Source organism: Phaseolus vulgaris, chromosome 11, assembly GCF_051622355.1.
Source record: "Phaseolus vulgaris cultivar YP4 chromosome 11, ASM5162235v1, whole genome shotgun sequence".
Classification (NCBI taxonomy): domain Eukaryota; kingdom Viridiplantae; phylum Streptophyta; class Magnoliopsida; order Fabales; family Fabaceae; genus Phaseolus; species Phaseolus vulgaris.
In genome coordinates, this window is record NC_143508.1 from 40,984,721 (window position 1) to 40,999,907 (window position 15,187).

At 42.3% G+C, this 15,187-nt stretch overlaps 2 non-coding genes across 2 annotated transcripts; both read right to left on the reverse strand.

The window, feature by feature from the left end:
• Window positions 1–717: 717 nt before the first annotated feature.
• On the reverse strand, window positions 718–1,021 carry LOC150023256 (signal recognition particle RNA). The gene has a single exon (XR_016518002.1).
• A 1,103-nt stretch (window positions 1,022–2,124) lies between these two features.
• On the reverse strand, window positions 2,125–2,320 carry LOC150023257 (U2 spliceosomal RNA). The gene has a single exon (XR_016518035.1). It is a non-coding gene; the product is annotated as a U2 spliceosomal RNA (small nuclear RNA).
• Window positions 2,321–15,187: the final 12,867 nt, after the last annotated feature.

Sequence of the window (15,187 nt, forward strand, 5' to 3'; positions counted from 1 at the left end):
GGGTTATTGAGGCTTCTGTTTGTAATGGACATTTTGCTGTCTACAAGGACTTCATACTGTCAATGAATCAATATGGAGAGCCAAGGTCATATGATCCAATGGGTTTCCCCGCATCTACATCAACTGTGTCGCTCTTATCTAACTGCCTTCAAGAACTATGACCTGTTCCCATCTTAAATGGAGTGATAAGCGGCGTGACTGGATAAGGAATGAAAAGGACAAAATGCTGCATCTGCTTGAATCTGAAGTCCCTAAGAGTTTGGGAAAAATAAAAGTTTTCTCAAGGTATTATTTTGCTGATATGCCTCCAAGTATGCAGATGCACTTTGAAATAATAGAAAGTTTAGATGTAAGTTAGTACTTCATACTTTATAGGTCAAATGAAAGATTTCTTAGTTATCAGGATAGATCTAACTAAAGTAAATGGGTTCTACTTGAATGTTTCAAAGAGCACTTTTAGTTTACTTACATTTATCCTGATAATTATGACATTCTTAAGTGGACTAGAAACACTGAATTGTGTCTCTGGAGAAATTGACGGGTTTCATAAAGCTTTCGAGATTAAAAACAATAAGATGATGGAAGTTCACATCGAGATTATAATTTTGAAATTAGATTGAAGTTAATTTGAAGACGTTTTACTTCTGCAAAAGATTAGTTTGTTAGAAGGAGCAAAAATTTCAAGATGACTTCATTGTAAAAAAGATGTTTAGAAAAAAAAGTGATGGTCCAAGCAGAATAGACTCACTAGGCCATTGTGAACCATGGATGCAGCAGCCTGTGATCCTTCCACTATTGGGAATGGGAGGTGGTCGCTGCTCTGTGAAACCAGCCTCACGCTGTGCCCTCCACTCTAAGAGCCAAGAGACCTTAGCCTTCACTAAAGTCCCCAGACTCAACTCTCAACTTGGAGTGGGCAGGCCAACAAATTGCAAACACAGTCCAACCCAGCAAGCCTCAATGTTGTTCCATCACAGTAATGCTCCCACTTGGGTCACAAGCTGGAGTAACCCAGCTCAGCAATCTGATTCCTTGTCAGTGAAGTTATAAAGACTTTGTGTTTCATTTTCTTTGGGATGTGGGATGTAATTATCTTAAACTTTGTAGTGTAGCCACTCACTTTGTTTTGGGTGTTGCTTTTATATATAGGCATTATTATGTTAGATTGTCTAGTATAGTCTTATGTAGTCACTCTTTTGCTAAAGCATCTAGTATTTGTGTAGATGATATTGGTTAGACCGTCTAGTCTATTTTTTGTTTAAAATATCTAAACATCAAGTCGTTTATTCTTACTAGATTGTTTAGTTGATAAACAGTGTAGACCTCTTGTTTTATAGCAAGCCGTCTATCCACACCCTTGCCTGCCTTTGCCTTTAGGAGAATAATACATGTAATCTGTTTTTTTCTTTTCTTTCCATTTTCCCTTCGCTCCCTTTTTTCTCTTTAAGTTTTCTTGCTGTCATGGAATTCTCCATGAACCTGTAAAATCATCTCTTGAGAGACCATTTTGCATACCATGTTATTAGATTCAAACATTTAATTTAGTCTTATTAGGAAGATGGAAGAGGAGGTTGAAAAAAAAAGAAAATCGGATTGTGGAAAGATGTTTTGGAATCAAAGTAAGATTGTTGGTGGAGACAGAAAAATGAATGAGCTGGGATAAAACTCCAGTCACCACTGCTATTAGCCTCAGAGAAGCTCCTCCGTCATATGGTTGCTCTCCCTCAGAGGAAGCTCATGTACTCATGTACCAAACACTTATACGCTTCTTTATTATTACACCCATTGATTATTGAGTTTAATATAAGTATTGCAGCCACAGGGGTGTTCCATCATCATAATGTCTCCACTTGTAACTCACTTCGGCAATCTAACATCCTTGACAGAAATTATAGGTACCTGAAAAAAAGCCTGTGAGAATAATAATAAATACATTGTAGGTATAAAGAAATGAGTATAGTAATAAATACATTGAAAACATTTAAATGAGTATATTTTTTTATTAACAATAAATAATAAATTAAATTAAATAGATCACGTCATCCAACCCATTTACATATATTAATCAATTTACTATATGTAGGACGAAAAAACCAATATGTAAACATTCTAAACTTATTTGGAGTGGGATGCACCAGGCTCTTGCAGAAGTGCAAGACAAGAGCAATGCCTAAGAGTCCCAATAGCAAGCTATTGTAATGGACACTCTCCCTCAAAAAATAAATTTAATATCGTGTGAATCAATGATCCACATATCAGATATTAAACTGATAAGAACAGATACTACACTTGATCTTAGCCAAAAGGCCGAGAAAGGTATGCTTTAAACAGTATAAGTGCTGAGATTTTATTGTATGAGTTGCAGTTGCTTGTCAGAGTCATGGCTAATGTGGGACCTGGGAGATGATCGTGTGCAGGGCTTCTTTTCAGTTTATATTAAGATTTTATATTAGTCCCTGTGCACAACTGATAAATATATGCAGATTTTATAAGAGGGCTAAAAAATATGAACAATTATGCGTGTTTGGAGAAAGAGTTTGGGGCATTGCAGGATCTTGGTGCAGTTTTCTTTTGCATATATTGATAGACACAAAATCTAGGGTGGCAAGGAGGCCACACTAGTGGCAGATATGATTGACTCTATATACGATACTTTATAACTCGCATAGATCTGACCTGGGCTGTGATTTTTTAAAAAAAATTGTTTTCATTTACAGTAAAGGCCTCCTTCAGCTCACAAAACATCTTCAGCACAAAAATAAGTCAACCAGTAGTTCTACCTGAAAAACAACCAAAACCAACTAACCACTAAGACATATATTAATTTTCTCTAACCATCTACTTTACCATCATTGATGATATATTTAATCAGGAAGAAGCTTAATTTGTATCCTAAAATCTTTGGGCAGAAAAGAAGGATAATAGTTATGTACCAATGATTAGCATCATGACAAGCTATACAGTTCAACAATCAAGTTAGTAATGATAACCAACTGGTTTACTGATGTACACAGTACAAAATCACATTCTCTGGATAATTATACCATGAAATAAATAGCTGGTGAACCACAAGACTAATCAATATGAATATTTAATTTTAAACAATAGTATGAAAATAGTTTGTATTTTGCTATTCAAGGTATATATAGATATGCATGCAGAATTATGCAACTGAGAAAGACATTTTGAATGAACTCTAAACCCTAAAATCATACATAACTTATGAAAACAAAAGATATAACTAACTAAGAAACTATGATTCAAACTCCCTTTTGATTCTGTTTTCTGTGGTCTTGTAACTAAGTTTAGCCACAAATAGTAGTTTTATTGTTGAAGTTGTCAAACCGTGTTAAGATATATAATTTGTTTAATTTCTGTTCAATGTTTGTGCTGATTGTTTTATTGATGTTTTGTGTGTAGCTCTAGTTTCCAAAGGTATCACAATGTATCAAATATTTGTGTGACCCATTCACCATAGAAAAACGCTCCTTGTTGTCCTACCAAAGGTCCTTCACATTCTCTGCATACATGACGGTGGAGCACTACTTTGGTTCAATGGTGTTTAATATCTAAGAAACAAACATGGATTGAACTGTACACCAATTTTTCGTCCTCTTTTGGTATCTTATGGGTTCATCGAGGAAACCCCACTTTCGTCATGCACGTAGTGAGACCTTCACTGTTCACATTCATTAGTTGCAGTTTTCGTCATGCAATTGCATTGCCAGATCACATTCCCAGGATTGTCACTTGCATTCAAATCATAAAAGGTGATGGACTGTTCTTGACACCATCCCTTGAGTCTTCACATTCTCCATAATATGAGACATCTTGCCTTCATCTGCCATTTTAACCGTGGAAGTTTACTTATACGTGATGTTGGAGATACAACTTACTTGATATGTGTATGATATGTTGGAATCTCTCGTTATGTTTAGATGACTTTTTCTTATGTAGCAACCAAGATAATGATTGAATAATATAAATTTACGAAAAAGACACCAGAGTCGTCGTCATAATTTATTAAAGAAACATTATAAAACCTTTAAGAAAAGAATAGTCTTCAAAACATGGATTCAAATGTAGATTTCGTGAATGAAAGATCACGACAATTGTCTTCAAACAATAACTTTTAATTGAATAAAAATATATGTAAAAACTATTTTTTAGTTATTTTTTAAATTAAATTAACTTTCAAAAAAAAAATTCTCCTAAAATTAAATAAAGATATATGTAAAACCTATTTTTTAGAAACGAGAAAGTTAAAACTATTAATTAAAGTCAAAACTTTAAAATAAAGTTTAATTACAAATGTTATTAGTTGATATTAAAGAAAGTAGTAGACGCTATTCATAAGTGAAGACAACAAAGTAATGCACTTATTAAGATTAATATAAATAACAATGAAATTAATTCATTTGTGAGACAATTAATAAACATTTAGAAATTATGAGATGTCGAGTCATCCGGGCTTGAGCCGATGTCGAGTCATCCGGGCTCGAGCCGATGTCGAGTGGAGCGGGCCTGGGTCGATGTTGAGTCGATTGGACCCCGGTTAATGTCGAGCCAAGCGGGCCCGGATCCAGTTCGATGTCGAATGATTCAGACCTGTGCCATTTTCGAGTCATCCGGGTAGATGTCGAGTCGTCTGGGCCCAGACCAATGCCGAGTCGATTGGAGTCGGGCCGATGTCGAGCCGAGCCGGCCCGAGTCAATGTCGAGTCTCCCGGGCCTGGGGCGATGTCGAGCTGAACGGGCCCGGACCGATGTCGAGTTGAAAGGGCTTGGGTCTATGTTGAGTCTATTGGGCCCTGTCCAATGTCGAGCCAAGCGGGCCTGGGCTGATGTCAAGCCTAGCAGGCCCAGCCGATGTCGAGTGGTGCGGGCTCGGGCCGATGTTGAATCGAACGGGCTTGGGTTGATGTGGAATCATCCAGGCCCGAGCCATTGTCGAGTCGTCCGGACCCGGGCCGATGTCGTGTCGTCTGGGCCCAAGCTGATGTCAGTCGTCTAGGTCCGAGCTGATGTCGAACTGAGTTGGTCCGTGTTCAGGTTGAGTCGATTTAGGTCCGGTTCGAGTCAAGTTAGTCTGTGTCCATATCAAAATGGATTTAATGTAATTGACAAAGTAGATTTAATCTAATTAACAAAATGAACTGAATCTAGATTTAATCCACTTTAAATGAATTTTAAAAAAATCCATTTAAATTTGATCTAGTTAAAATGGATATAGATTTTAAATTCAATCCATTAATTTAGATTTAGATTGGATTTTGAAAAATTCAATTCTACCCTCAACCGTAAAAGGCAACTATGATTTGGAGAATATATTTTCTACCACGGTTGAGGGACTATAAAAACTCAAATGTTATACTTTTTCCAATAAATATGGATATATAACACAATCATTCAATATGTTCAGAATTTTATTTCTAAGTTTTAAAATTAGAAATATTTTTTTGATGTTTTCTTCGTTAGTAGAGATGGATAAAATGAATTATTTGAATTTGAATTATTGTAAAAGTAAATTAAATTAAATTGAACTACATTAAAGATTTAAATGAAATAAATTAAATTGAACTATTTTAAATTACTTAAACGACATGAATTGCTTAAACTATTACTGCTTTATTACATTTTTCAACTTTATAAGTTATTATTTAGTTTAAGTCCTATTTCGAACAAACTCAGTTTTTAAAAACTAAATTCATATAAAAGTTCAATGTTTTTTTTTAATAATTCAACTTTGTTTATACTATTCAGCTTAGTTTAGTTAAAGATTAGATGCTCAAATTCTACTGTTCATGATATAAGTATACTTGATAGCATGTTAATTTTCTTGAATTGTGTGAAATTTTTTAAACAATACTTAAACAGAAATTAAAAATCTAAATGGGAATTGTAATTTTTGCACTGTGAAGCATATATTTGAAAACATATTTATCAGATTCATAAATAGTGTATCGACCCGGTAGTCGGGAGTGATGACGTGGTAGTAAGCGAAAATATAGGCGTGTTGAACGGAACACCTGGCTGACAGAAGGGAAGGACATCGGGAAGTCTGTGTAGTCGCCAATCGTTAAGTTGGCGTGCTCCGATCTCTAGCATATCTAAACCGGCGGTCACCAGGCTTGTGTCGTAGTCGCCGTATGCGAGCTTAGACGACCAAGTGGTCAGAGATCGCCGAGAGGGGGACATCGCCGAAAGATCAGGAAAGCTTGTTCAAAGCTTTCAAAGGGCACGAGTACGAAGGATGAAGTTATCAGATGATCATTCCCTTGCCAGAGGTTGAAGCCAGGGAACAGTTTACCAGAACATGCACGATGAGCAAGTGATGCAGATCGTGATAGCGGCAGGCGAGACCACATAGAAGGTGTGCATGGTGACACCCCGTGCTCGCCATTAGAAGAGATCGCGCTCCAAGGCAGCTATGCACCGAGTTGCTCCTCATCTGAGTAACTTAGTCGAACAGCCTGAAGAGTAGAAGTGGCGCTCAAGCAGAAGACGTTCCAGATGGTGACACGTGTACAGTTGGATGCGAGCCACGTATCTAGAGGTGTAACCGTCAGGAGAGAGAAAATGCACAGGTATATAAGGAACTCTTAACAGATTCTGAGGTACGCGCGTTTAGAACACTTCTTTACGCATTGAGAACACTTGAGTACGCTGAGAGAGATTTTGCAAGGTTCCTTGAGTTTTAGCTTTTCTCTCTTAGAGTTTTGGTGATTCTGTCACTGACTTGAGCGTCGGAGCGCGATCAGCCGCAGTGGCGCCACTCTGTCTTTTTCAGGTTCTTGAGGAGAATCGAGGTGTGAAGGACGGAAGCTAGCGTGGTGCAAAGCCGATCTAGAGGGAGATACCTTTGACGTGGCAAGATTCTTGCGTTTTGGTCAACCAGCAGGATCATCAGGTGCCCACCGTGGGGCCGTGTAAAACCTGTCCCCATCCACAGCGTGAGTTCTTGAAGTTTCTGTAGTTTCTGTGTGGTTGTGTGCTGGTGCAACCATTTTCCACCGTTCGTTCGAGCTTTTGATCGGTTTCTTGAAGTTTCTTGCTGTTTGCTCGGTTTTCAATCGGTTGATTCGAAGTTTTACCGTTCGTTCAGGTTTCTGATCGGTGAATCGGGAGTTTTGCTGGAGAAGCAATAGGTTCGTGGTGAGAGTGCAGGCTTTGTGAAGGTTTCGACGTCCGAGTCTGTCGGCGTGCTGTTGTGGTTGCGTTCTTGGAAGTTCTTGGGAGTTCGAAAGTTTCTGACCGATTGATTGCCGGATCGATCGTTTGCTGGTGAAGGTCTTGTTCACTGAAGTTTGGACTCCTGAGTTTTCATGAGAAAGATGAGAAGCAACCGTTCAAGTCCCGTTGTGCCAGTTGCTGCAGAAGGCGCCATGACCATGGCGCAGATGATGGAGATCATGTGTGCGCTGCAGGCGAATGTGGAGGCATCGCGCATAGAGCAAGCGAAGATGCATGAAGACCTAGTCGCCTCTCAGGCCAGGAATGAAGAGTTCAGCAAAGTAACTGAGGAGTTGCGTCAAGCTCTTCAAGAGCAGAGAGGACGCCTAGTTGTTGAAGAGGTCGCGCCGTCGTCGCCACCGCGCGTTTTCCTAATGCCGTTTGCTCAGGCGATCACAGACACGCCTATCCCTGCGAGCGTGGTACCTGTGAAGGCTTCTTTCACTGGCGTGGAGGACCCTGAGGCACATCTCACTACGTTCCACACGCAGATGATACTGTCAGGAGGCTCGGATGTTGTATATTGCAAGATGTTTGTGAGCACGCTCCAGGGAACAGCGCTGGAATGGTTTGTGAGCTTGCCTACAAGTCACATAACCAATTTCCAGCAGTTTTCGAAGCTTTTCGTCGAGCAGTACATTGTGAACAAGGCGCCACCTAGGGTGTCTTATGACCTGTTCGACATAAGGCAGTACCAGGGAGAGTCCCTCAGGGACTATTTGAATCCTTTTGGAGCACAGATGGTCCGCTCGCCTGCTAAAGACGAGGAGATGTTGGTATACGCCTTCAAAAAGGGCGTGCTGCCGGGACCTTTCTGTGAGGCGCTGATCAGGGCTCACCCCGCCACGTTTGCTGAAGTTAGGCGACTTGCGGTGGCCCACATCGCCGACGAGAGTGAGGTCACCGAGAAGAGAGGGAGCGTGGCCCCTGTTAGGCCACGGGCCCAGACTAGAATCCAGCCGCAGAGGGTGCTGGAGACGATGGCGGCCAAGAAGGATCAAAGGACTCGCCATCCTTATGATCCAAGGAAGAGCAAGGGAAGGGGCCCAGGACGACCCAGGGAGTATAATCGCCCACCAAAGTACAAGTTTGTCATGGGGTTGGCGGATCTGATCGCCATTCCCAACATAGCAGCCAGGCTTAAGGCGCCTGAAAAAGTGGGCGACAAGGTGTTAGGACCAAAACCAAACGCCTGGTGTGAGTTCCACCAGAGTTTTGGTCACACTGTTGATTCGTGTTTGGCCCTGGGATACCAGCTCGACGACCTGGTCAAGAGCGGCTTCTTGAACAATTACCTGCTGGACAAGAGGACGGGAGGTGCGTCGAGCTCCTAGCCGGCGAGTGGTGAGGCTCAGCAGCATGAGATGCCCACTCATGGCGAGATCCACACCATCGCTGGAGGATTCTCGGGTGGTGGACGCACTGCGTCACAGAGGAAGAAATACACAAGGTCTGTGATGACGGTGGATATGTTCGAGGATCACTCACCAGATGTGGACATCACGTTCACAAAGGAGGATCTTAGGGACGTTGTGCCTCACGACAAGGATCCCATAGTCATCTCGCTTGTCACGGCGGGAAGGAAAGTCCACCGGGTACTGGTGGACCAAGGAAGCTCGGCGGATGTAATGTTCTGGCCGACTTTCACGCAGTTGCAACTACCCCTTAACCAGCTAAGACCCTTTACCAACTAAAATCATACATAATTTATAAACACATAAGATATAACTAACTAAGAAACAATGAATAAGCTCTTACCAAATACTCTTGGGGATATCAAAATTCCTACCCTTTTGATTGGACCATATGACTCAAACTCCCTTTTGATTATGCTTTCTGTGGTCTCTTTGAGACCACAGTGTATCAAATATTAATTAATATAATGGTCTTGTATGTATCAAATATTAATTAATGAGAGGGATCCTATAATGTTTTGTTGTAATAAGAAGTTTTATTTGAAATGATGATGAAATCATGTGATATTACTGTTTGATTGATGCCTCTCACATTATTTTGTATAGGACACATCACCTCTAAATTTAAATTTAGTGGTTGTTTAATTGTACTAACTGATATCCGCAATGGTGTTTTACCTTTTATCCGTTATAGAAGCTTCACACTGAAGAAAAGTTAAAAAATCAGTGGTTCCAAAATGATTGAAAAATTTAACATGGAAAATAATAAGCATGTATTACGACTTTATGAAATAAGGTATTATTGGTTATTAGGTATCTTCCCGAAAGTTCTCAATGTTTCTATGAGCTGATTCATTAAATAAGTAAACATAATTTATTTATTTGCACATGGTTTTTTTTATATTTTTTAATTACACAAGTATATATTATTGGTGTTATATATTAGGCATTTTGCATTCAAAAAGTTTTAAGAGAAACTAGTATAGCTACTCAATATTATATATTTTTTTATAGAACCAGCAATTTATGGTGTAATATTATAAGAACTATAGCACTACAAGAAAAACACTAAATAATAATTAATTTTAAAAATAAAAAATAATTAATTATTATATTAAATTATATATTATTTTATAAATTAAATTTTTTTAAATATTTAAATTAATTTATATTATTAATAAAAAGTTATAAAATATTTTTTAAATTAATATTTAATATTAGTTACTAAAATTTTAGTTACTATAGAATTACTTTATAGTTTTTTATAGTCTTTTTATTAATGATAGAAACTATTTATATAAATATTAGTAATAGAAACAATCGACATAAAAAATCACGGTATCACTGAAACTGTATAAATTTGTTGATAACAATCAGAATTAAATACTATTAAACATACCAAAGCATATTTTCAAAATTCATTGAATATTAAAGTCAATCATAATTTAAACACATAAAAAAACACTAAAACAATATCTTTTATAGTTTTGAATTATCTAGACAGATTTTGCAATAAATCTGTTTTCAAATATATTCCAAGTTTACCATTTTTTTTAACATAATCAAGTTCGAACTTGGATTTAATACCTTAAAACATTTTTCGAAAAATCTTTAAATCTAGTAAATTCATATGCTCTGTTTTTCGAAGGTGATGACCCTAGTTTAGTTAAGTGGTTACCTTAGGTTTGGTTTTTTCACAATATTTTTTTTCCTTCCTTTTCATATTTTATTTTACTATTCAGGTGCTTCTTTAGCGTCAGATCATGAATGTAGTTCCCCACTTACAACAGTTATTCTTTTGAATGAAAATATTGTTCTCATTAATTGTTATCATAATATAAATCTAACAATATAAAATGTCTTGATACTATGCTCCTACATGAAGGGAAAATTAAGAAAAGTATTAATTTCAGTTGTGACCCGATTTGGTTGTTGTGAATTTGTGAGACTTATACGTGCAAGAGAGAAAGTGTTTTGTTTATTATTACTAGCATTTGATTATACTATCAGGTATTTTAGTAATTTATTGGTTGAACTCATTCCATATCTGTATATTTTTAGTTTTTTGTGGGATATAATGGCAACTGAAGAGAGTGAATTTGATGAATCAATTACGGAGAACAATGTTTATCATTTTTTTTAACGAAACATGATTATATGTTTGTTTTGCCTGGAACAAATTGAGTGTGTTTGCGGTAGTATTGTAGGACCAAGTATTTGGTGTTGAACAAGACGTTAACCGAATATCAGGAGGAGTATGTTTGGTAGGAATCATGTAAATGTGAACATTGTACCGCCCTGGTAGTCGGGAGTGATGACGTGGCATCCTGCTACAGTATAGGCGTGTCGGCAAGGCGCCAGGCTGGCAGAAGGGAAGAAAGTCGGGGGGCTCGTGAAGCCGCCAGTAATTAAGTTGGCGTGTTCCGATCTCCAGCATATCAGAATAGGCGATCACCGGGTTAAATATGAAGTCGCCAGATGTGAACTCAGGCGACCAAGCAGTTGGAGATCGCCGGAGAAAGCACATCGCCGAAGATGAAGGAGAAGCAAATTATGAAGGCGGCCGGCCTCCCAAGTTAGCTATGCACTGGGCAGTACCATGCATAAGTAACTTAGCCAAAATGAGAGTAGAAGCAGCGCCAAGTCAAGGAGGCTCCAGATGATGGCACGTGTACGACTGGATGCGAGCCACGTGTCCAGGTCTGTAACTGCCAGGAGAGAGAAAACAACCAGGTATATAAGAGTTCTCAACAAACTTTCTGAGGTACGCACGTTCAGTTTATACTCTTTACGCTCGCGAGTTGTAGAGCTGACTGTGAGAGAGGATTTGCACGGTTCTTGTTCTCTTAGTATTTGGTGATTCGGTCACTGACTTGGGTGTTGGAGTGCGATCGGCCGCAGCGGCGCCGCTCTGTTTCTTTGCAGGTTCTTGAGGTGGACCTCGAAGAGGAACGGAGGTGAGAAGCGGTGCGCACGTCGATCCTTTGACGAGGCAGTTTCCAGCGTTCCGGTCAACAGGCAGGATCATCAGGCGCCCACCGTGGGGCCGTGTAAAACTTGCTCCCATCCACAGCGTGAGTTCTTGGAAGTTTTCGAAGTTTTCTGCGTGGTTGTGTGCTGGTGCAACCATCGTTCGCTGTTTGCTTGAGTTTTGTTCGGTGAATTCGCGTTTTATACCTTTCGTTTGGGTTTTCGATCGATGGAGTGAGGTTTCCTGCTGTTTACACGTAATTTGTTTGGTGGAAGTTCGAGTTCTTTCGCTCGTTTGGTTGTCCGTGGGGAAGCGGTGGTTGCTGGTGAAGTTGTGGTTTTCTTTGAAGGTTTACGGTGTTCTTGAGTTTTCTTGCGCAGTTTCGCACAGTTTTCTCCGATTGATCGCTGACTCGATCGTGGTTGAAGTGTCGTTCGCTGCATTCTGAGATTCGCTGAGTTCATGAGAAAAATGAGAAGCAATCGTTCAAGTCCAGTTGCGCCCGTTGCTGCCGAAGGCGCCGTCGCCATGACCATGGCGCAGATGGCAGAGATGATGCGTTCGTTGCAGGCAACTGTGGAAGCCTCACGCGTAGAGCAGGCGAGAATACATGAGGACCTGGTCGCCTCTCGCGCCAGGAACGAGGAGCTTAGCAAGTTGACTGAGGAGCTGCGTCAAGCTCTTCGGGAGCAGCAAGGGCGTTCTTCTGCTGAAGAGGTGGCGCCGTCGACGCCACCTCGTGTTTTCCCTATGCCTTTTGTTCAGGCAATTACTGACACCCCTATTCCCACGAGCGTGGTTCCGGTTAAGGCTGTCTTTACCGGCGTGGAGGATCCAGAGGCTCATCTAACCACGTTCCATACGCAGATGATGCTGTTGGGAGGGTCAGACGCCGTCTACTGCAAGATGTTCGTGAGTACGCTCCAGGGAACGGCGATGGAGTGGTTTGTGAGCCTGCCTAACGGCCACATAACCAATTTTCAACAGTTCTCGAAGATTTTTGTCGAGCAGTACATCGTGAATAAGGCACCGCCCAGGGTGTCTTATGATCTGTTTGATATAAGGCAGTACCATGGAGAGTCCCTCAGAGATTACCTGAATCGCTTTGGAGCGCAGATGGTCAGATCGCCGACCAAGGATGAAGAAATGCTGGTCTATGCCTTCAAGAAGGGCGTGCAGCCAGGACCATTCTGCGAGGCCTTGATCAGGGCTCACCTCGCGACGTTTGCTGAAGTCAGGCGACTTGCGGTGGCTCACATCTCCGACGAGAGTGAAGTCGCCGAGAAGAGAGGAAGCGTGGCTCCCGCCAGGCCACGCGCCCAGACCAGAATCCAGCCGCAGAGGGTGCTGGAAACAGCGGCGGTGGCCAAGAGGGACCAGAGGACTCGCCATCCTTACGACAGGAGAAACAAGGGAAGGAGCCAGGGGCGCCAGCAACCAGCACGCCGGGAATACAATCGCCCGCCTAAGCACAAGTTTGTCATGGGACTAGCGGATCTAATCGCCATTCCTAATATATCTGCTAGGTTGAAAGTGCCTGAGAAGGTGGGCGACAAGGTGCTGGAGTCAAAGCCGGATGCCTGGTGTGAGTTTCACCAAGGTTTTGGCCACACTTTGGACTCGTGTTTGTCCTTGGGATATCAGCTCGACGATCTGGTTAAGAGCGGGTTCCTAAATGACTATCTGCTGGACAGGAGGACGGGGGGAGCGTCGAGTTCCCAGCCAGCAGGTGGAGAAGCCCAACAACACGAGATGCCTATCCACGGGGAGATCCACACCATTGCAGGGGGCTTCTCAGGTGGTGGATGCACCGCATCGCAGAGGAAGAAGTACGCGCGATCGGTGATGACAGTGGATATGTTTGAAGATCACTCGCCGGAAGTGGACATTACGTTCACCAAACAGGATCTTCGGGACGTTGTGCCCCATGACAACGATCCCATAGTCATTTCGTTGGTTACAGCGGGAAGGAAGGTCCACAGAGTTCTGGTGGACCAAGGAAGCTCGGCAGACGTGATGTTCTGGCCGACTTTCACGCAGCTGGAGTTGCCCCTTGACCAGGTAAGGCCCTATGGAGGGTGCCTATATGGGTTCGCTGGTGACCAGGTGGAGGTCAGGGGGTACATTGAGCTGAGAACCACGTTTACAGATGAGGCTGGGTCGAGGACGGAGAAAATCAAGTACCTCATCGTAAACGCTCCTTCAGCATACAACATCCTGTTGGGAAGGCCCACGCTTAACAGGATAGGCGCCATCCCGTCGACTCGGCACATGAAGGTAAAGTTGCCGTCCATGGAAGGGGTGGTGATCACGATCAAGTCTGATCAGAAAGAAGCGAAAAAGTGCTATGAGAATAGCCTGAAAAACAAGAGATCGGTGAGTTATGTAACAACCACCCCACCTCCCGGTGTGAAGCCCAGATCGACGGTAACAGAGGAGGCCGCCGGAAGAGATGTGGAGATGGTGGACGCTGAGCTGGGGGAGAAGAATGCTGGTCTGGAGGAGGAAGAGGAGCGGAATCGCCCTGAGGAAGCGAGGGAGCAGGGAATCGCCAGGGCGGTGATCGCCAGAGAATCTAGGCCAAAACCTGTCGAGCAGTGGCTCGAAAAGCAGATCGGAGGAAAGATCTTCAAGCTGGGAAGATCTCTGGAGGTCGAGCTCCAGGACCAGATCGCCGAGGTGATTGAGCGGGATCTGGACGCGTTTGCATGGTCTGCTTCGGACATGCCCGGGATTGATCCCGACTTCTTGTGCCATCATCTGGCGATGGACAATTTGGTGAGACCAGTGCGACAAAGGAGAAGAAAGTTCAACGAGGAGAGGAGGCAGGCGATCAGGGACGAAACACAGAAACTCCTCGCTGCAGGCCACATCAGGGAAGTCCAGTACCTTGAATGGCTGGCAAATGTCGTGCTGGTGAAGAAGAGTAACGGGAAATGGCGCATGTGCGTCGACTTCACCGACCTGAACAAAGCTTGCCCAAAGGATTCGTATCCTTTACCAAGCATAGATGCCCTGGTCGATAGTGCTGCAGGGTGTAAGTTGCTGAGTTTCCTGGATGCCTTCTCAGGATATAATCAGATCAAGATGCATCCCATGGATGAAGAGAAGACAGCCTTCATGACGGAGAGATCGTGCTATTGCTATAAGGTGATGCCGTTTGGGCTGAAGAACGCGGGGGCCACGTACCAGAGGCTGATGGATCGAGTACTTGCACCAATGCTGGGAAGGAACGTGCAAGCGTACGTCGATGACATGGTCGTGACCTCGCAGGAAAAAAGCAAGCACGTTGCAGACTTGGAAGAATTGTTCACGACGATCGCCAAGTTCAAGTTAAAGCTCAATCCGGAGAAATGCATTTTCGGCGTGGAGGCTGGAAAGTTTTTGGGTTTCCTCTTGACTGAAAGAGGAATAGAAGCCAACCCAGACAAGTGTGCCGCCATCTTGGCGATGAGGAGCCCAGCTACGGTGAAAGAAGTCCAGCAGCTAACAGGTCGGATGGCAGCCCTATCTCGCTTCGTGTCAGCTAGCGGAGAAAAGGGGCATCCCTATTTTCAGTGTCTGCGGC